Source organism: Rousettus aegyptiacus, unplaced genomic scaffold, assembly GCF_014176215.1.
Source record: "Rousettus aegyptiacus isolate mRouAeg1 unplaced genomic scaffold, mRouAeg1.p scaffold_m13_p_2, whole genome shotgun sequence".
Lineage (NCBI taxonomy): Eukaryota > Metazoa > Chordata > Mammalia > Chiroptera > Pteropodidae > Rousettus > Rousettus aegyptiacus.
In genome coordinates this window covers 18479473-18502661 of record NW_023416295.1, presented here as the reverse complement: position 1 = coordinate 18502661, position 23189 = coordinate 18479473, and the positions used below count along the sequence as shown (strand labels likewise).

Below are 23189 nucleotides of genomic sequence, written 5' to 3'. Positions count from 1 at the left end.
TAAAGTATGGCATACAAAATTGAATTACAGGATAGATAATTCTATTTTTTTCCTGATTCAAAAGGAACTTCAATTTTTTATAGTGCCGTAAGTTTATTTAAAAATGTTGACAGGGATGCATGGGGGGTGCTGAGTGCTGAATAATAATGTTTAGCAGTTATTGTGATGTCTTCGAAGCTGGTTACTATGCAAGGGGCTTTCCATGTGTTTTTTCTAAATATTCAATTATGTTCTTTATAGATATTCCCGCTCATCACTTTCTGTGTTTTTAATAAAAAAAATTAAAAAAAAAAACTTTACTGAACATAATATTGATCATCAGCTTAATCATTTCAAAGAAGGAATGATTTAGGGTGAAAAGCAGTGTGGAATGGCAGTTGCATGAGGATGGAGGTCTTAAGAAAAATGAAGGAATTGAGAGGGTTATTGGACAAATTTAACATTAAAACATATAGGTAGATATCCAGAAAGCAATTTCATTTAAAACAAAAATAGTAATAAAAGGACGCCACAAAGGAAGAGTCTCATACTGTTAGAACTAGAAAGTTCTGTAGCAAATGCAATGCATGGTTGGATTTTAGAAATATTAAGACAAGGAAAGCTAATATTTTAAATCATTTGCTACAGTTCTGTGGCCTTACTACAATAATTTTAATCTGTTTCCATGGGGGTGATGAGTAAATGTTTTGTATGATTGGGAATCTTGAGCAATATTAGCACAGATGCAAGATAATCTTAAGCAAGACTCATATTTCTGTATATAACTGGAAAAGCTAGGCCTTTATCTTAAGATCTCTTGATTGGAAGATTTGTTAGTTATAAAAGAATTTTATTTTGAGTCTATAAGCACATATTGAGTACAGAAGCATGTAGGTCATAAGCACATTCCCAAAGAAGCATCAAGTTGAAAAAAAGCTCTACGGATTCATTTCCTCTACAATGCTTCAGATTAAGACAAAATACTAGTTACCTTAGAACAGAAATGCTAATGTATCAATTACTCTACATTCTCTAGCCCTGTTTTAGTGGTCTCTCTAGTACATGGAATTAGGTAAGACAATAATTCCAAGTCATATTAAGCAAGTAAGAAACCCTTTCTGTCTTTCAAACTAAGTAATAGAATCATAGTCACCACACACTGGCAAATATTGCAAGTGAAAAAAATACTGGCTATCAATTTTCTGCCCAATATCACATCTTATTCTGTCAAGCAATAGTGCAAACTAAATTAGAATTTCTAAAATTGATGTATAATTACAGAAAAAGAAAAAAATTATTCTAGGTATATGATATTCTAGTATTGTATTACTATTCATAGAGCAGGTTTTATATGCTGGCCATTTTATATAACAGAAGAAATAATATGATGATAGGTGTATAAGCAGGAAATTCCCCTGAGGGAAGGCTGCAAATGGATTGGTGTTTACCAAAGTACATTGTATGTTAGAATCAATAGAACAGAAATACTAGGAAACTTTGTATTTATTTCTGGTAACATCAAATAATGTGTTGAGAATTATAGAGTGTATTTATAAGAAGTGATATAATTCAGTAAAAACTAAAAATATGAAACAACATTATAATTCAGTCAAATGCTAAACTCAGGATACTCGAGTCTATAAATGGCATTGGAAACAGGAATGGCTATCTAGAAAACTTCTAAAAAATCTGATCAAGCATTACTAATGGTTAGCAGTCAGATGAAAAGTCCTTTCTTCGTGTTTTTCTTTACTATAATGCATCCCACTATTACTTCAATGATATTTCCCACAGTGCTTGCAAGTTTAATTGAGCTTAAATATAGCATATGTAAACATAGAATTAATGATTGGAAACTGTAGAGAAGCAGAAGTTCACAAATTATGGGGAGAATAGAATATCACTTGGCATTTGGATGAAATGCTTTCCTTCGGTGTACTTTCAAATCTATTACCTTGTTTTATTTTAACAGCATTTATATGATATGGGTAAATTTGGCCTTTAGAATTATTCACATTTTATTGTAGAAAATGAGCTTGCTACCTGCCCAAGGAGAGAAATATGGAATTTGTATTCAGACCGCAATTCCATCACTTTGATATTCTTTCCAATATCGTTTGCTGGATGGACTTCCACAAAAGTTAGAAATGACCCTGACAAGAAAGAAATTTTTAAAAGAGAGACAGACAGGTGGCTTGCCAGGTGAAGATCGTGCAGTTTTATAGTCCTTTGGATTGGTTTGGTCATCATTTGTAATCTAACCACTCACCACTTATGATTTGGAGAAAAAACATTTTCTCTTACAGTATTTTTAATGCATTTCACATGCTTTGAAAAGTATTCTTTACTAATATTTCAAAAAGAAACTTCAAAATATTGAATTGTAGTACATCATAATACAAATCCCTCCTGACCCTGATCCTCACTCTTTGTCCCTAAAATCACCATTTTTATCACTTCATCATGGAGGTATATAACATTTGACAAAATGAAGTTACTATATTTGTCATATCTCTTATGTCCTTCTGAGAAATATTGTCTGTATATGCCATGCCTTCTAAGTATCTCTGTCCTGAGAATTTATAACATCTTCTTTAAAAAGTGATAGTCTTTATGCCAGTTAAGACAGATAATATTGTAAAATAATAGTTCTTTTATAGGAATTTTTGCTGAAGGTCATTTCAGTTTTTATTTCTCTAGATAAAAAAAATGACTGTTCTTTTATATATATATATATATATATATATATATATATAAAATCTTAAATTGGTGAGGCTGTGGTGTATATACCAATTTTTAAGAGCTGTGTTGTATTTTTGGTATGGGTATGGAAGCTCCTCTAGATTTAGTTATATGAAAATTTCAACTTGCAACACTAGTTATTTCTGTTCCTAAAAGTCAACTTTTTGTTTGAAGTTCTAAAAATCACTGCTACTTACATTGTTAAAAAACAAAACAAACAAACAAAAAACCTTCCATGGGTTACTGACTTACTGAATTTTCCTAAATTATTAAAGTAATCCAGGCAAGTTAAAACTAAGCTAAACATAAAGACAGCGAACTTTATAGTTGAGGTTCTAAACCTACTTTCAAAATTGCTTCACATAGCAAGATTTTAAATACTATAAGGATTAGGAGTGATGATATATTTCTGTCATGCCTCCATTATCTATTGTAATTCTGGACAAATAATAGATGCTCTACGAATGCCTGACTGTTTAAAACAAATGCTCATATCATCTACCTCTTCCTTGACCTCTTAATGATTTATTTTTGCCAAAGCGCACAGATGAGATGTCATTCCAATGTTTGTCAATTAACACATTTAAAAATTTAACATTGAGTTTAATAGGAAGGAGGATGCTAGAACTGGCAGATAGGAATAAGTGATTAATTCTGAAATAATGAAAGGGTGTAGCACTAGCAGCAATAGTCAGTTTTATGCTTGCAAAGAAATGATGAGTGGGAAATTTGTGACACCTGACTGAAAATCAATGCTCCTGGAAGGTGATATAATAGCTTTAAGTTGGAGAAAAAATAAGTGCAGGGAAAATCAAAGCTGACACGGTGAAACTGCTCAGAAAGAAGTAGGTAGAATGATGACAATGTCAGGCAACTAATGGAGCTAATGAGGCATAATGTGATGGCGTGAAAGATCTCGCGTCTTCTAAAACAATCAGTTAATTTAGCTGACTAATTTGCTTACTCATCTTTTCTACTCAATCTCTTAGGGACATCCTGGTGATCCCCTTATATTTTGTATGTTCTTTTTTTTTTTTCAGAGAATTCTCAAAATAATACTTTATATAAGAACACACTTGAAAAAAAAATGAATGTTAAAATTAAGGCCTTTATTTAGTAAAGTGATGATTATCTAACTCCAAAACAAATGCGAAACTTGTTTCTCTGGATGAGAAAATATGAAGGAAAGAGATACAAAAGTGAAAATGTACAGTTCTATTTTTTTTTTTTGGCTCCAACAAAAAAAAAATTAAAATATAATGATTTGCACTTTAAAAGAAGAAAGCGTAATATTTGATATAAAAAGACTGCACTTGTGTTATATTTTCTTTATACTAAATGATTCCTGCACTCCTGTTTCAGTAGTGAAGAGACTTGTCAATTGCTTCCTTCATGGTCTTCTGTCTTAGTAATAGGAGATAGATCTAGAAGCAGCTAAAAGAGAACACGAATTGAAAGGGATTCTGAAGATATTTGGACCTACTGAGCAACCTCCTTAAAATTGCAAGAGAGTTACTGTTCTCAAGGTAGCAGCTATCCTGTAGCCTTCTTTGTCAAGGCGATTTAATTTGGCTAGACAATAGGCGCTTCTTTGGTGAGTTAAAGGGTCTCAAACAACAAGGGATGTTTTATCTTGGTTAAGCTGATAATTTGTCCTACTTAAGCAAGTAATGCAAATTTCCTTGCAAAGCTCTGTGCTCATTAGCTTATAATTAGGGTAATAAACCTGGAATCACCAAACAGATGAGTGAAAACATCATAGTGCTGTAAATGTGAGACTGAGTTTATCCTACCCTGCAGGAACCATTAGAGTGATTTCAGAAATCTATTCAAATTCTGAATGCAGCCCTATAGGTAATAATCATAAACTTAATCTCTGGGAAGAAGAGGAGGAAACAACAGCTTGGGGGTATGAAGACGCTAATAGTTCATGTGAAAACCAAAACTTTTAAATGTATTAAATGTATTCTTAATATAAAGAATAATTCCAAAAATATGTTTATGAATTATCATTAAGTGGGTGTTTCACAGAAATTTTCACACATGAACATTTTTGCAAGTAAGCACTTACTATGCTGCTGAGGGAAACCAGTGGCCTGAAGGTACTCTGAGCAATTAGTCAAAATTCACTTAGTCAAAGAATTATGTCAAGAAGACATCCCAGTAGAATACCCTACAAAGCTCAGAGTCTATATACTCCACCCTTATTATATGGAATTCTGGGGTGGATAGATAACTTGAATTACTCTAGAGAAAGAGATCTCTGAGGTCACAAGAAATCATGGAATTCTGCTTTATTTTTCCCTGTAAAAAAAAAAAAATGTTAATTCTACACAGCTAACTTGTATACATAGAGTTCACCTTTCATTCTGCTTTGCTTGCAAATTATTTGGAATAGTCATTTGGCCAATTGTTTACAAATATAACCCCTCCTCCCTCAAAGCTGATACCAGTCTAAATCATGCCTCTACATGCTAAGTATTTTGTGTTTATTTCTGAACTCCACCCAACTTGTTCATTTTCCTCATTACTCAAGATTTAGAAAAAGTTGATTCATGTCAGTGCTACACTAGGTAGATCAACTAAAACTAACTTCAAGATTAAGGTGGACCTCTCTTTGTAGAAGAACCTAGAATTGTTCTCAGCCTTTATGTGTTTGTCCTAATCTGTGTGACACTTAACAGAACTGAATTTCCTTGTGGTATACATTACTACTAAGAATATATATCTTCTTGCTTAAAAAGTGGAATGTTGAGACGCTAAATTTTTCCAATCTTAGCAGAAGAGACAAGGTGGACTCGCCAGTGATCTGTTTACTCCAAACTCGTTGCTACCACTGAAGTGGAAACTTTTATTCAGTTATCTGTTAGGATCTCTTTGGGACAAAAATGCAGACTTCTAGCTAAGATGAAACTATTAGAAATTTAGAAAATTAGAAATATGTGTCTGTTTGAAAAGATCACAGTGGAATCTTAGCGTATGCTAAAATGTGAACAGGAAGATACTTATCATGTAATATTAGCTAAAAGACCAAATATGCATGGTGGGCTCAAACTTATTTTTATTTTGGTTGTCACTCCTTAAAGGTCTTTAGTAGTCTAGCTGAAATTAAAAATATTTAGAACAATATATTTTGGTATAAGAACTAAATCCAGTTGTTGCTAATGAATCGTGCTGGCACTTGAATTCTCCTCCAGCTTTACCTTTGAAAAAACGTCAATTGAAATATTTCTTTGTTCCCTTCCCCTTTCTTTAATTATCGAAGACATAGATAACCATTACCCTATCCCTATATGTAGTATTTAGCACTAATTTACATTTTACCAGTGTATGCACACTTTGCTTCTTGGCCTTTTGGCAAAATCAAAAATTGTTATAAATATATAGTATGTTTATCCAAACAGATAGACAAACTATTTGATCAAATAACTTCAGTTTTACAAACTAGTGGAAATACCCTGCCATTTTTCGAAAAACAGCTATTGGGGGGTGGGGGTGCAAAAATATATTCCAGAGCTAACATAGTAGAAGAGAGGAACTGCCTTTAAACACCTTTTAATACTGAAAGCTAGCTCATATACATAAGAAAAAAGTTTAAAGGTGATAGAAATGAATTGGAATTTTTGTAGGTTGCTCGGGGGAAAAAAAAGAAATGAGAGGAAAATAGGGACAGACAATGGGTTGATAGAGCAAATACCAAGATATTGGGAAGCTTCTAGCTTCAGGATTTCATCGACACTGTTTTACGCCAGTCCAGGAGAAACCATCCTGCTTCTTGGTGGTCCTTCCCACTGCAGCAGCTCGTCCCTGAACCCAAGGCTGCAGCTCTGTCCACGCTCCTCTCTCATTCCTGTGTGTTGCCAGCACCATCGATTGATCAAAATGAGGAGCTCACACCTCAAAATGGACCTTCCTGTTCCCCAAATAACCTACCCCTATCTCCAGGCTTTTCCCCTAGAGACTGTTTTCCCTATGATATCATAGAAGGGAGAACACTATTTTTTTTTTCTTTCTAAATTTAGATGCATCATATTTACTGTGGGAATTTGAACAATGAAGTAAAAAATAATACCCAGGCTTCTTACAGATTCAATCAATGGCTTGTTAAGCAGCTGCCTCACTGTTATTTAAGACAGAAAAAAAATGAAAGTATAGAATCTTTTTGGTGTTGTAAACAAAAATAATTATACAAAATTTGCCTTTGGATCTCACCCTCAATTCGGTCCTCTTTTCTCCTTTTGAGATCTCAGCTAGAAAACTGTGCCATCTCCTCTCTGATTTACACTTTTCTATGCATGCTCTATCGCTGTGCTACTTTCTTCAAGGAGGTTTGCATTTTAAACCCTTGCATTCATTTCTGCAATGTAAAGCTTTGTCTGTCGGATGTTTCTGTGATCATACAACATTTACTTAAGAGACAGGCTCTGAACTGAACTTCATTAAGATTAAGATGGGGCAAGTGACAGCAGTGGGTGACTTTTGCTCTCATGCTCGTGTTCTCTTGCATTGGAATCAGTGCAAGGGGCTGCTCCAATGGCAGCTGCTCCGCACCCACTTTCGAGAGGTATAGATAATGGACCTTGGAGCTGGTTTGAAATTCTTCTAATCAAAACTGAGACAAAGAACTCCTGATGAAGACAGGGATTTACTCCGCTCCTAAAGCAGGCCTCCCCTCCGTTCGCTCACTGCCATGGTATCCATCCTTGCTCTGATTCTGAAGCAGATGGGAAAGATGAGGAATATGGGTGTCCTACAAGACTGGTGACTTTAGACCAAGTTAGGAAAAACTGTTTCCAGGCCACTTTAAAAAATTCAACATGAGAATAGCTTCTTTTGGTCTTTTGGGAGGGTAGGTATATTCACCCAATTTAGATCACTTATTTAATGTCAGTGAAAAAAAATGTAATCATTTTTTAGTTACTAATGTGTTAAGGTTTGTCACGATACAGGGCAATTTTCTCATTACATACTGAAAATAGGTCCTCTAGCACTTGGAAAAGTCAGGAAGATTGTACATCTGAGTCAAGAGTTGCTCATCACTGACCTATAATCTGATCCTCTTTAAGTCATACGGAATCCCAGAACCATTGATGTCTGTATTTCTATGGAGAACTAATTCTATTGGAAGTGAATACAGAAGTCTTCAAACTTGAGTCTTATGAGAAGAGTAGAAATTGAGGTTGGGTACCCAACATTCAGTTTTTAACATGAGGGCAAATGCCATTATGTAATTCAACCTCCCAGATTTTACAGAAGAGGAACAGATTAGCTACATAACTTCTCAAGGCATTTAGTGGCAAAAACCTGGAGTCAGAGTACCCCAGTTTGATGTCTGGTTCTAGCATTTTCCAGTGGTGAGGCATGAAGCATGTTTACTTCTGCCATGCTTTTCTGTCTACAGAATTGGGAGATTTTGCAGTACTGTATCGTGAGGTTGTCGCAAGGAATAAATGTCATACATACAAACCACTCAAATCAGTACTTGTAACTGATCTGTACTTAATAAATGATAAACTTCTTTCTGTAACTCTCCTTTGATATGAGGCATTTTAATTTTTCCTCAGGACTTTTTAGAATAATTTAAAGAATATAGATATCTTCCATTGATACAAGGTTACCGAAAGAAATAGCATCTCTGTGAATTTTAGAATTAAAAGATAAAGTAAATTTAATTTTAGTTTTTGTTTGAAATAAAAGTGGGTATTTAGCATGAACTTAGGCCAAGCTTGAAAACATGTAGTAACTCAGTACATTAGACAAGCATTTCATATCTGGCTAAGCCTTGAGGAATGGGAAAAGGAAGTGAAATAGCCTCCTCCAATCAGAGATAACATTCCCCACCCTGCTCATAACTCAAGACAGCTCTGCACTTTGATGAGAAGAGGACAAGAGATGAAAAGAAAGATAAGAAAAATAAGACTGTTTTGCAACTCTGCCTTTCTTAGAATTCCTCTTTCCATGAATGTCTTCCTTTCTCTTTCTAGCTCTCTGCCTATCACGCAATTCCGATCTCTTCATGAAAATTTCCCAAAGTCCAGCCTACAGCCCCTTAGTCTCATAAATTTGTGGCATTTATTATTCTGTTCATTTGGATATTAATCCCAAATATTATTATCAGCCACACTCTGATATCTCCTCTGTAGCTTTAATATTTTGCTGTTACTTCTCTTGTGTTAAAATTTTGTTTCCCAACTATATTGTAAGTAGCTTGAAGTTCCTGGGAGGTATCATATTTTTTTCTTTTTTAATTGGTTGAACAAAGGGGGAAAAAGAAAAAAAAGGAAAGTTAATGCAGGAAAAGAAAGCAAACACTGTAACTCAGAAGAATTTGCCAGAACAACTCAAATACCAGTTTTGCTCCACAAGCCCAACCCCAAAACTAAGCAGGACTGAAACAGCCAAAGCAAAGCCATCACAAAGCTCAGTAAATATTTAACTTGTCTTGGAATATTGCAGGAGATTCTTAACTAATCTTTTTGTGTCCAGTCCCTCCTGTCCAGTTCATTCTCCACACAACTGCTCAACTGATCTTCCCTCTGTTAGGCATTCAATAATTAGTTGTTTTACTGAATTTATTAAGCATGTATTTTGTGCAAGGAAAAAGTTACCTTGGTGATTTGAAAGATCATAGCAATGTTATGCTTTAAGTGAGAAGGTAAAGTTTTGGCAATCTAAAGAGCAGAGTTCTAAAGAAACTTAACCTGGAAAACAAAGTTTAAATACGATGTATGCAGATTGCTTCTAAATTTATCAGGATGACTGAAAACGAGGGCATGTTTTTTATTTCTCTCTCTCAACAACCATGACAAAATAATTCTTTCTTTACACTACTCTCTATATAATATACAATTTGATCTTTAATCATCTTACTGGACTAACACTGATGTTAGAAATTGATTCAGGAAATATTATACACTATATAGATTCATTCAATTAACAAGTAGATATTCAGTACCTACTACATTCCATGCACCACAACTGATAACCTACAACAGAAATAAAACAAATACTGGGACGGTATGAGAACCTTGCTTTTTGTTAACCATGACAAAATAAATGTTTATAGGTGAAACCATACCCTTTGAATTAGTCAGGGACCAAGCAGGAAACAGATGGCATATTCAAATTAGGAGAGTTTGAGAAGAGTATCATGTCCCTTTTTTGAGCTGGGAAGAAGGAAAATACAGGCGCAGCGCAGTGCAGGGCTCTGCACCACTCTTAGGCTTGCCAGAGGCGATGGGGAGGAGGAGTCACTGCGACTTGGAGAGAGGAAAAGGTGTTTGTGAAGGGGCAGCAGGTCACAGCTGAAACCTTGGAAACCCCACGGGGCGGGGACCTGAGGCGTACTTATTCCCCTCACCCTCACTCTCAGCATTCACTCATCTACCTGTCTGGAAGTCAGAGAGTGAGGAGGCTCACTGATGAGGTCCGCACACTTCAGCCACCCAGGCCACAGGCAGTGTGGAGAATGGAGTGCGCATCCAGAGGTGCCATTATCTAGCACCCCTTTAATACTTTACCATAAGTATCTATGCAGTCAGTATGAGTTGGCAAACAGTGCAAATCCTTAGGGAATGAGTGATTTAGAGTGCACCTTATAAACAGCACAATAATATTCTACTGAGATTCCTAAGGCAAGATGTCAGAGATGCTGTCAACGTTGATGCTATTTATAGAAAATGGAAAACTTATGCAGCATGAAGAAAAAGATCAATTCAAACGTGGTTCAGCTGTGTAAAACTTCTCATTTCAGCCATACATATTAATTGCTTGCTATTTATGCCTTATTACCATGCCTTATTACCATTACTATTTATGCCTTATTACCATACAATAATGTGTATCATTAAACATGTGTCAAAATAACTTTACAGTACTAACTTTGTAGTGTTAACTTTACACAATTAGCTCAGTTCAAGTTTGCATAGTTTTTATAGGGTTTGACTCATGTAAAATATTTTCCCTCTTTCATTCAAAGAAAATATTTGCTTCAATAATATTTTGCCCAATCATGTGGTCTCTAGAATCCCAAGAAAGAAATTCAAAAATTTTTATGGCAGATCCTCCAGCAGTAATATGATTTAATTTAGTAGTGCTTAGAGCCAACCCAAAGCCTAGGATTGGGTTATCAACTAATTCTAGCCATGATATAGAGCAGGGAAAAGTTCACGCCAGACTCTTTATAGCTCTTAAGTCATAGGACTCAGTATGCAGTGAACTGCCACCAAGAGGATCAGATGGGCAAGGGGTGTGCTATCTTTAGCAAATGTATCCTGATCACTAAGACCACATTCCCTGTTGCACTTGAACTAATTCTTGATTGTAGCATAAAACTGGAGACAAGCTGATCTAACCCCAGACACCAATGATTAAGGTCATGATGACGTGTCAGTACTACAGATTTGCATTTCCAGTAATGATTCAGAGATCTTATTACTGAGTCTATGCATTCATTCTAAGGATTTATCATAAAACTTTTTTTTTTTTTTTTGCCCTGACAAATGAACAATAGATGTAGTCCACGAATTCTAGATCTTTTAAACTACCAGACAGTGAATGCTGAAATATATGTCCTAAAAAGGCACAGTTCAATTATATCAAAAAGGCATAATTCAGCAGTGGGCCTAATACTATAATTAAAGTAGGTTTAAGGTATTATGTGATATGCATTTAAAAGATTAATTTACTTTAAAGACAGGTTCCCTTTGATCCCAGTGAATAGTTGAGTTCCTTTTCTTCACTTCTATATTCACATATTTAAAAGTGTGAGCATATGCTGGAACATGGGCCATATTTCATGGCCTTATAATATCAAGAACTTTAGGGATTGAACTCCTCCATAGGGATTCAACATCTGGTGTTATGGGACCCCTCACAGTTACCGTCTCCTCATTTCGGGTCTTCACTTGTACTAAGAGAGAATGGTTGTATTAATTTTTAGCATCTGCTGAGAGAGAAAGCAACTTGGTGATGTGGAGAAAGGCCAATTGTTTGCATTTTGACTTTATCTTTGTGTGCTGATGTGTTATCTGACCTTGAGTTTTCCACTGTTGTACAGAGAGGACTATTAAATTAATCACTTAAATGTCAACAGGCATTAATTGACCATCTATGGTAGGGTAGACAAATGATGGAAATAAGATAGCTTGGGAATTTTTTTTTTTATGGGTGAAGAATACTTACTAATAAAAAATATAGCTACCCTATGTTGCTTGCCTATTTTCTACTATATACTTGAGTCCATCAGGTTATTTAATTCTTTGAACACCCATGTGAGGTAAATAGTATACCCACTAAATAGATGAGGCAATAAGATTAATGAAAACAAAACAGTTTTCCCATGGTCACATAGGTGGGAGGAGGAGACTGGATTTGAGACCAAGTCTGTCTAGTTCTAAAGTTCATATCCTTTCCACTCTTCTATAAGCCTTAGCCATGCCTTTCAGACATCCAGTACAGGTTGTTGTTTTCTCCATGGAGATTACCCCATTACTTTGTACACACAAACCCATAGTTTATCCCTGACTCTTTTCCTGCCCTCTGTTCCTTCTAAAACATCTGACTCAGTAATCTTCCTGAAGCAGCAAGACTCTGAGATTAATGAAGTAAAAGTACAATTATATTACTTGGGATGACGACCTGTGGGCTGCAGTCAGTAGATTACAGCCTGAAAGGTCACATTTCGGTGGGGCAGAGGTGTGATTAATACGATGCAATTTTTTAATCGAGATCGGTCTAAGAAACGTCAGAATGTCCAGTCATGCAGGTGTCCTAAGAAATCGGGCAAAAGAAAAAAAACTTGTTCTCGAATTTTAAAATCATCTCCGTAGGCACTCTGTAACCCATCATTTGGGGAGGACTCTCAGGAGTTAACTATTACAGATTTCTTTCCAAGGCTTACTCTGGCACCTGTGCCTGAGATCCCATCACTTCCAAATTCCTCTATCAACTTGTTCCCACATGTTTTTACCTTTATCTCTAGAATCTTCAGTTCTTCTTCATTCCCCTTTTATTTTTTTTCTGCCTTCAAACTTCACCAAAAAAAACGTTTAGTTTGTTCTGCTGTCCCCTCTAGCTACCGTCTTACTTCTCGCATTTTCATTGCTGAGATTTTAAAACAAGTGGTTTCAATGTGCTACTGTCACCTTTGCTTCATACAGCCTCCCTTCAGCATCTGACATTCTGGCTCCCGCCTCCCTCACTCCCCTCCCCTTTCTGGATGTTCAACCGTTTTCTTTTTGTCAAGTGCATTGGACAGTCTCCTTTCTTGGTATATCTGTGTCATGTTATTTTAACTGCTCACTTCTCCTTGAAACACTGCCTTTATTTGGGTTTCCTTTTATCTCTTCCTTCAAATTCCAATAGTTACCTATCCTTTCTTTTATTTTACATCATATTTGTTTTCTTCTATTTTAGAGCTTCTAGATAGTGGTGAGTTAATGAATTTATTCATCTTTTTTTAGGAGCTTTATTGAGATATACTTGATGTGTAATAAACCAAACATATTTAAAGTGTACAACTTATGTTTTGATATATTTCTATACCCAGGAAACTATCATCACAATCACAATAGTGAAATACCTATCACCCCGCCCCCCCCACACACACACACAAGGTTCCTCATGACCCTTTGTGCCCATACTCCCCGCCCTCTCCTCTAACTGCCCCCCCCACTTCATCCCTAAGCAACCATAAATCTGGCTTCTGCCACTATAGATTTTATTTTCTAGAATATTTATAGATGAAATGATACAGTATTCAGACTCTTTTTTGCTCTGGCTATTTTCACTCAGCCTAATGATTATGAATTACTGTTGCACATATCAATAATTCATTCCTTTTTGTTAAATTTGAATTCATTGTATAAGTACATTAGAATTTGTCTACTTGTTTTGATTTTATCTACTCTTTAATAGACATTTGGATTATTTTCAGTTTCGGGTTATTCATCATAAAGCTTCTATCAATATTTGTGTGCAGTTTTTCCTCTGAACATATACTTTTATTTCTATTAGGTAAATAAATACTTATTATTGGAATGAATAAATTACATGGTAGTATATCTATCTTTTAAAAAAACTGGAAAACTGATCTCCGAAGTGCTGTACATTTTACAGTCCTATCAGTAGTATACGAATTTTAGGTCCCCTAACACTTGGTATGCTCAATATTTTAATGTTGGCTCTTCTAATGCATGTTTATTAGTATCGCATCATGGTTTTAATTTGCATTTCTCTGATGACTAATGATATTGAACATCCTTCATGTGTTTGTCATCTGTACATCTTGGTAAAACATCTTTTTAACTTTTTGTCAGTTTTTTCCCACATTGAGTTGTTTTCTTATGTTGAATTTGAGAATTCTTTATTTATTAAGGATACAAGACCTTTAACAAATATATGATTTACAAGTATGTTTCTTCCTATCTGTGACTTTCTTCTTAAAAGTATTTTTCAAAGAGTTTTTAATTTTGATGAAAACCAATTTATAATTTTTTTTCTTTGCTGGGTCATATTTTGGTGTTGTATCTAAGAAATCTTTGCCAGATCATGTCACAAAAATTTTGCTTCGCTTTAGAAGTTTTAGTTTTTTAAGTGTTACATTTAGGTCTGTGATCCATTTTTTAGTTAATATTTATACATGATATATGAGGCATGAATCAATGTTAATTTTATGGCATATGGATATCCAATTAGTCTAGCATCATTTGTTGAAAAGACCATCCTTTCACCATTGAATTGCCCTAGCAACCATGTCAAAGTCAATTGTCCATATGTGCATGGATTTCTTTCTATTTAATTTAATTGGCTTATCTGTCTTTTATTACACCAATACACAACATCTTCACTAGTGTAGCTTTATAATAAATCTTGAAATCAGGTAGTGTTAGTCTCTAACTTTATTCTTCCCCTTCCTTTTTAAATTAACCAACTGTAGCTATTCCTGTTGGTACTGTTGTTGACTTGAACTTTTCTCTCTAGACATTGCTGGCCTTAGTGAATTCTGGAAACTTTCTCACAATTTTCATAAACTTTTTTTTTTTCCCCCTTAAAGGCTCAAAAAAAAAAAAAAAAAAAAAAGGCAGAACCACTAGCCTTAGCTTCTCCTTTGAGTTACAGGCCTGTAGCTCTGCCAATATACAAACAACTATACTTAGAAATCTCATTTCTTCAAGCTCTGAACTTCTCTGAACTTCTCATGTGACACTCCCCATTAGCAATCCCTCCCAGTTTCTTTATGTCAGCCCCACCACCATTCTTCTGTCACTCAGACTTGAAACTTCATTTTCAATTTAGTTCTGTCCTACTTCCTCTAATCCAATAAATCATCATATGCTGACCTTTTTTTTTTATTCAAAATATCTTTCATATATGGTTTCTCTTCTCTATTCTTACTGTTAATTCATATTCTCATTTTCTCATGCCTGAATGACTGAAAGCCCAACTGATCATCCCATTTCTAGACTGTTCCTGCCCCATGCCATTTTCTCAGATTTATCTTTCTAAAGAAAATTTGTTCTCAAGTCAAATCCTCACGCAGAAGTTTTCCTTCCAGATTTGTTTCTCTCTAATTTTCCTCTAACTTGCTCCTGTTTAGTTGGTTTTTTACTCTCATTTACACATGAAACTGGCCGGTTTTTTTAAAAAGCATTTTCTAAGTAGAAGGGGATTTTAAGCTACATTCATTTAAAGACTTTATAGAAAAGCTGTAAAATTCACCAACCATTGCAGAATTTGGTTCCTAGTTCTCTAATTCTATTTAAACTGTACTTTTATAGTTTTCATTAGACTGAAAGATACCCAATCATTTGACACTGGATAATTTCATTTTATTATACTTGCCCCTTGCCCTATAGTCACACAAGAACCTACTATAAGGTGAAGATAGAGTAGTCTAGTAAAAATGATCTCATGTCTCTAAGACAAGAAGTAGACCAGTTATGACTAGCATTTTATAATAAAGAGGATGAATTCCTGTGACTAGAGGCACCTAAAGGAGAATTTTCAGAAATGACAAAAGATCCCCTTACTTTAATTAAATGTTCAACAAATGTAGATAAGTTCAATTTAGATAAATGCCCAATTACTCTTTAGCCTTTCTAGCCCTAATTAAAAGTCATGAGAAGGTAATATTTATCATAATTTAAACAAAGTTTAAGTTTGCTTCCTCATAATATTTAGTTGAAGAGATGATAAAAAAAATATTTTCTAATAAATATGATTCTCCTTTAAGAAGAGTAATAATTGAATATCAATTATTTCGAGGATAAGAGAAGCATTAGAACCTTATTTATGGATACAGAGGGACAGCTAGGAAATGTCTTCTCCTGGTTTTCAAGAATATGGTATCCTGAATATGACATCATTCATTTGTTATCAAAATGCCATAATTAGGGGAAAATATCACAGTTGGGTATTCTGGCACAAAATTTTTAATTCTCCAAATGCAAGTATTTCTTTTTTCCCATTAGCACTAACAAAATACCTTATACATGGGTAAGCATTTGATATGCATCTTAAATTGAATTCAGTGATATTTCCCCCCCCCCAATATTAATGATATTAAAACTGTTTAACAACTGGCTTCAATGAGATTTCTAATTTGCAGGAAGAAAATGAAAAGTAGAAATAGGCAGTATAATTCCAGATTCAATCTTTTCTAAGCTAAGATAATAAAATGAAAGATCTAAATCAGAGTAGGGCATGTATGAGATAATTTTCTGATGTGTAATGTGGGTTTATTTATAAATGCCAAAAAGTAAAAATTAAGGGAAAAAAACCCTCAGCATATTGTATTAGAATGATTTACATCTAAGGAACACAAGTTCTTTTGGAAACACTTGCATATTTTCAAGGACATGCAGGTTCAGGTACATGAGTTTGTATGGGGTAAAATTGTCATAAGCAGAACACGGTGTTTATAGCAACGAGGCCCTGAAAAATCTCACACTGTACACCTTCAGGGTTGTTTTAAATTATAGAATTGAGTTTCCTAGAATTCTCATGAATATGAGACTAACTTGTTTTTTTCTTCCCACTTCATGTATAGGAAACAAGGGTCAAAGAAGGGTAGGGCCATAGTTAACCTCACATAGCAAGCTAGCCAAAACACCGCCTGACTACTCAAGATCTATAGTGCATTAACTTTCACCTGCTCGGGAAAGAGCAGGAAAGTCCAATGCTTTGTTTGGATGAAAACACAGGAATTCAGGTAAGCCAAACCAAACAGCTTAGCCAAGAACATGATTCAGCTTATTAGGACTAAGGGAGGCAAATGGGGAAAATAAGAAAGAAAAAAATTTTTTTAAAAACTCTGCTATTTCTTAGACAACCTAATCCCCTTCGGACAAAAAAAAAATCAACATGAAAAATAAATTTTAAAAATATGTGATGATGTAGAGTAGGAAGAGTAAAAGTTGAGAACTTAGAAATAATCAAATTACATGTTGTCCACGTGACATGATTTCTGATAATTTTAGGAAGAGAATTTGAACATGAAGGAGGTTGAACAGACTTTAAAAGGAATAAAGAAGGACATAAGAAAGTGAACTTGTCCATTTAAGCATATTTTTCCCCCAGTCCTTACTGCTCATCTGAAAACAAGAAGTAGAGCAGGTCAGGAAAGGGGTTATGGTTAACACTGCAAGATGAAAGATAAGCAGTCAGGCAGTTAGAAGCCAAAGCATTTTATCTAAAAGAGCAGGTCTGGCCTTGTTTCCATCTTGATAAGAATTAAATTGGAGAGCTTGTTTGTCTATAGACTAGGATGGTGTGGCAGGGCTGAAGAAAGGGGACAGGGAACTCAGGGGCTTAGTTATGGAGTTGTGGCAAACCACTAATGTAGTGATAAGTCCCTCTTTTGTGTTAACCCGGCTCCCTGAACTTTGAAATTGTTAGACTCATCTGTTTAGATAACATGGCTATATTTCTTTCAAATGCGGAGACTTAAATATCTAAAAAATTTAAGAGACCTGGACAGGCTTACTGTCCTAGTCTAAAATTTAAGGACGATGGCTAACTGGTTAGGCCATTGGCACAAAACTTGAAGGAAATGACATCCGAACTTAACGCCTCTGTATAGAGTATATTTATCTTTATTCTGAAACATATGCACAGTATATTCTGAGTTTCTTTTTAAATTTGTGTTTTTGTCTATGGCCATGCCCCCCTGAACAAGCCTGATCCTGTCTGATCTCAGAAGCTAAGCAGGGTTGGGCCTGGTTAGTACTTGGAGGGGAGACCATCTAGGAAGACCAGGTGCTGTAGGTGTAAAAAATGAAAACTAAGGGATTGTGAACTGACAAGGTCCTAGCAGTCTGTGAGGTCAACCAAAGGGGTTGCCTTGCCTAAAAATAAATGAATAAATAAATGGATAAAGTTGTGTTTTCAGTTCACTTCAAGTTTATTTTATAACAGATTAGAATTATAGGAGCTTCTATTTCATATGGCTCTATTTGATGATATTATTGGTTTGAATTTTTTTTTAAATATAATTATTAAAATTGACAAAGTTCTAAGGTCATCAAATTTTGTTCTTGGTCTTCTTGGATAAGAGTCATGGCTGTAGGTCTTTCTGGGATTGTTATTATTTTTAGTATCACAGTCCATTTCAGAACCAAGAAATCAGAAATTTAAAATTACATGTTATTTTTTTTAACAGATCTTTAAAATTATTTAAATGGCTCACTGATTTAATTGTGGTTAGGTTTATTCTGCTCATGCCATTAATTGCCCAAGTAGAGTTTATTGAATAAGGAAGGTACATGATAGGATGGATATAATTCATAAACCTATTGGGGTTTATAATCTAAGCTATCTGAGAGATAAAGCAGAACATTTGTAGTCCAAATGGATAGATATAAGAACAAGTCTGCATAAATGACAGGTGGGAAGAAAGATCTTAAAACAATATATTCCTTCATATCTCAGCTACTTTACAGATTGTCTGACAACATGAGTCTTATCTTTTGTGGTCCTGAGGCATTCCCTATAGATAATTAGCTCTGGACACCGCTGTGTCCAGAACAGTGTCCAGAATGCTCTACTAAGATTTTTTTCCTAGAATGTGCCCTATTTAAAATTTTTTTCTTCTACCTCTTGCCCTTGGCTACTCAATAGAGCTGTGTTGGTATGGAAAGTCTGAGGCCTGAAATTAACTTTGATGATGATGATGATGATGATGATGATGATGATGATGATGATAGCAGTAGTAGAAATAATAACAGCAGCCCTTATTTATAGGAAGCTTCGCAGGTGGCAGGACTCTGTTAAGTATTTTATATAGGCTGTTTCTCCATTATTATAGATATGCTCTAGCTACTAAACCCTTACTCTAACTCCACTCACAGACCGGTTTTGCCAAAGAATAATTATCACTTGCTCTTCTATATCCTGACCTCCAGATGCTTTTAATTTTTTCTCTTATCATAAAAAAAGTTTCTCTCTATACATGTATAATGTAGAAATACATAAAAATTAAAAAGCAAAATAAAATAAATTCATAATCCAACCACCTAGACATAAGCATTTTGATACAGTTTTTAAACCTTGCCATGCATATACAATACATATGTACACGTTGTTTATTTACAAATGGAATCATTCTATTCTGTTGGTTTATAACTTTTTTCTAATAATCTGTTAATATCTTTCCATATGTTGAATAGTTAACTACATAATTTTTCATGGTTGCACGTTATCCCAAGGCATGCATATATGTTTTTTAAGCAATCTTACCATTAATAATCTGATTATTTTTGTCTGCAGTATAAGGTAATGATGAGTGGAAGACATTTTGAATCATGTAAACCTGGGTTTGAACCTTACCCATGCGACTTAAAATCTGGATGACCTTGGGAAAGTTGCTCAAACTCTCTAAACTCTGGTTTCATTATCTATTGGCAAAGTGAGCAAAATGTCTATTATGTACACTTTACCATGTGCCCATCATTTTTTATGGGACACAGATCAACCCCCTTCCATTTGGCACATAAGCCCTCCAGACCAGGCCCTTTTCAGTTTCTTCAGTCTTTTCTCTCTCTGCACTTCACCTTCCATGGGACTCTTAAGATGACATAATAATGGCATTTTCACCTTGCTTTTCTCATCTCTCTGTCACTCCTCACCCCACTATATTCTGACTTAGGCTCCAGACACTCCCTTGAACTAGCCCTTCACCCTGGGCACCCATGTCCCATATACTTCTAAATCTATTGGGTGTTTTCCACTCAGCAGTAATGAACACTTTGAACACTCCTCTTTCTTCTAATTCTTTTTGGCTTTTTGTTTCTGTACATTCTTCCTCCAGGATTCTTTCTTATATAGTTTCTCGTCTCTGTTTTCTGTTTTGTTTTGTTTTGTTTTTTGTTTTTTTGTTTATTCTACTGACTATCTTTGGGGGATCATTTCTACTCTTTATGGTTTCAATTACAATCTGTATGCAGATGGCAACAAATCTTCTATTTCTAAGCTTCACCTCTTTCCTGACCCCTATGTATTCAATTGCTCATAGGACTTTCCCACTTGATGGTCTTGTGACATAAGCACAGTGTTTCCAGGAGGGACTTCATCAACCCCATAGAGTCCCCTACTAACCTTTTTCTCATTAAAAAAAAAAAAAAAAAAAGCACATTCTATAAATGGCACCACTTACCCAATTTCCTAAGGCTAAAATCTAAGAGAGTCTATACTTGACCTCCATTCTTTTTTGACCCCTGAATTTTAACCAGTTATCATATCTTGTTGATTAGAACTCATGAATTGCTCTACAATCTGCCATATATCTCCAGATCCATTGCTAATGCCTTAATTCAGATTGCCATGATTTTACTTAGATTCATTTATCTCTTTCCTCCAAATTTGCTCTTCATCAACCCATTCTCCACCATACTCAACTATGTTATTTTACTTCAATGTAAATCTGATAATACAACCCCTAATTTAAAACCCTTCAAGATAAAGCTCAAAGATTTAACATGATTTATAAGGCTTTCCAACACCTGGACCTGGACCTGTCTTCCAGCCCAGACTACTTGCCATGTCCACTCTCATACTGTGTTATGTGATCTAGCTACACTGAACTTTATTCAGTTCCCCGTGTCTTTTTTTTGTCCCTGTTTTGCTTGTTTGAGATCCTCTCCTCTCCCAATCCCTTGCTTTTCTTGACCTACACCTACTTCCTAGTTCCTACTCTCTAGGATTGATTATGTCTCTCCACTTCAGATTTCTAAGATCCCAGTACTTTCAATCTCATTACATCACATTTCATTACTAGGAACTCTTACCCATATGATAGCTAGTAATTAGATTCAAATCAGAGAACTATACAAATGTTATTTATTCCTTAAAATTTTATTTTAACCTAATACATTTAAATATGCAATCATTCACCAATTTTTGGATATGGAACTGTGGCTTTAAATTTGGAGATGGGTCCATTGACTGAAGATCCATTCAGTCTTTTTTTTAACCTGGTGACCCATGTATAAATTCTAGTTTCACTTTGTTTAAAGTGGAGTGAAAATGTAAAAATATTTGCAAACCAAACTGAATGTAGAATTTTCTGGATTATTAAGAATTTCTTCTGAGTCTTTTCTGTTGGTATATCCTATACCTAATTTTAATAGAAACATTTTTAATGATTCTCCTTTACTTTGTCTTTCCAAAATATTCAACTCAGTTTTCAAAGAAATGACTCTTTCATTTTACATTCTATTTTATTGAATTATGTAAGCAACATTTAATTATATTACATGGTTATATTAATAAGTCAACTGTCATAAATAGTTTGGGCATAAACACAACTAATTCTTGGCAAGCTTGCGACTCAACCAATGACAAGAGAAGTGTGTAGGATTTCTAAAGTGTAGCCTTCTAGTGGGGAGGTTTCATTGAACTCTGAATATTAATCAGTTTGTTTTGCAAAGGCAAGTGGTAGTATTGGTTAATGTGCCAAGTCAGTTAAGTGGAGGTCTGTTAAGAGTACTGTTAACATAGTTCTTTCTCTTCTACATTGACTATAAGCACTGTGAGGACAGGAGAATTATGCAGTCTTAGATAGGGACTATCTTTCTTTTTATTCACCACTCTGTTCCCTGCTATGTGTCACACAATAAATACTTGCTGAAGAGTTGTATAGATTAATAAATATATAGACTACCTATCCCTCATACTCTATTCTTTCTCCATGGTAGCTGAAGTGTCAACTGCTTTAAACAGCCTGAATTTCCTGACTGATCTCTCTATCCTCCAAATAAAATATATAATTTCCTTTTTTCTGTCCTACCGTACTCTTCACCTACTCCCAACCTACTCCTGTTAACATTTGTTTCTATTTCTCTGTAATCTATTACATATACTTCAAAGGTAGGAAATTGTTTTTATTTTTATATGGTATGTTTAATATATGAATGACACATGCTATTTGTCCAAGAAAAGGAATGAATAAGTAAAATAGCTCCGCCATGTAAATATTTCTGTCACCATTTTAGATAAAGAAACTGAAGCCAGTAAAGTTAAATAGCTTAAATAATACTACAAATGAAATAAATATTGGGGTCTCCTTGGTCTGTGGACCTCAAGCTCATGTTCTCTTTCAACTCTGTCTCCTTCAATCACCTAATAAGATAAAACCTCTTTTAGTAATGGATAGAGCATTTCCTGGCCCCAATCAATTCTTTTTACCTGCGAGCCATTTGCGAATATTTTCTTTGCTTAATTTTTTAATAGGTAAATAGCAAGGAGGAAGGGCAGATGAAAAATGCTTAGGAAAAAGGATACAAACCCGAGCAATAAGGAAGAGTATGTGGTTTAAATTAGAGAAACGTGGAGATTGAGGTAGAACAGAGACTATATAAAGCATACTAGACCCAAGGATATAGATTTTACCCTATGGCATTACTTAACCCATGGAATGAGAACATTCATGTAAATTATCCATTCCATTGTTCTCCTCCATGGTATATCCCATATGTGGTTTTGGAAGGCTTCCTATAATAGAATGATTCCAAGTGGTATCTTGAATGATGGGGGAAAATATATCTTAGTGTTTGGAAAAATAGATTTAATCCGCAGGCTGAAATTCCAGTGATATTGAAAGAAGTCGCACAAATAAAATATAGGCAAATCTCAATGATGGACAGAGTGAAAAAAGAGTCATTGAAATATTATAGTAAGTAGTGGAGAATCTCCACAGAATCAAGAAGGGAAAGATAGAATATCTTTTTATTAATGATTTTCTCAGACCTCCAACTCCAAATTACTGTTCCTTGTATTCATCTTTGATTTTGTCCAAATTAAACTTGCTTAATAATCATATGAGTTCTTCAAATACCATATTTTATGCAAATATCTTTGCTCTAAAACCAGTAACTTCCTATTTTAGAAAAATTCAGACCTAAATTAAATTTTCCAGTTTGCTTAACACTTCTATATCTGATTTTCTTTCTATATATTTAATAATGTAGAGA

General features: G+C 34.7%; 1 pseudogene; it reads left to right on the top strand.

Annotated features, from left to right (window-relative positions):
- The first annotated feature begins 17872 nt into the window (after positions 1–17872).
- LOC118614345 lies at positions 17873–17991 on the top strand (annotated as a pseudogene).
- The last annotated feature ends 5198 nt before the right edge of the window (positions 17992–23189 follow it).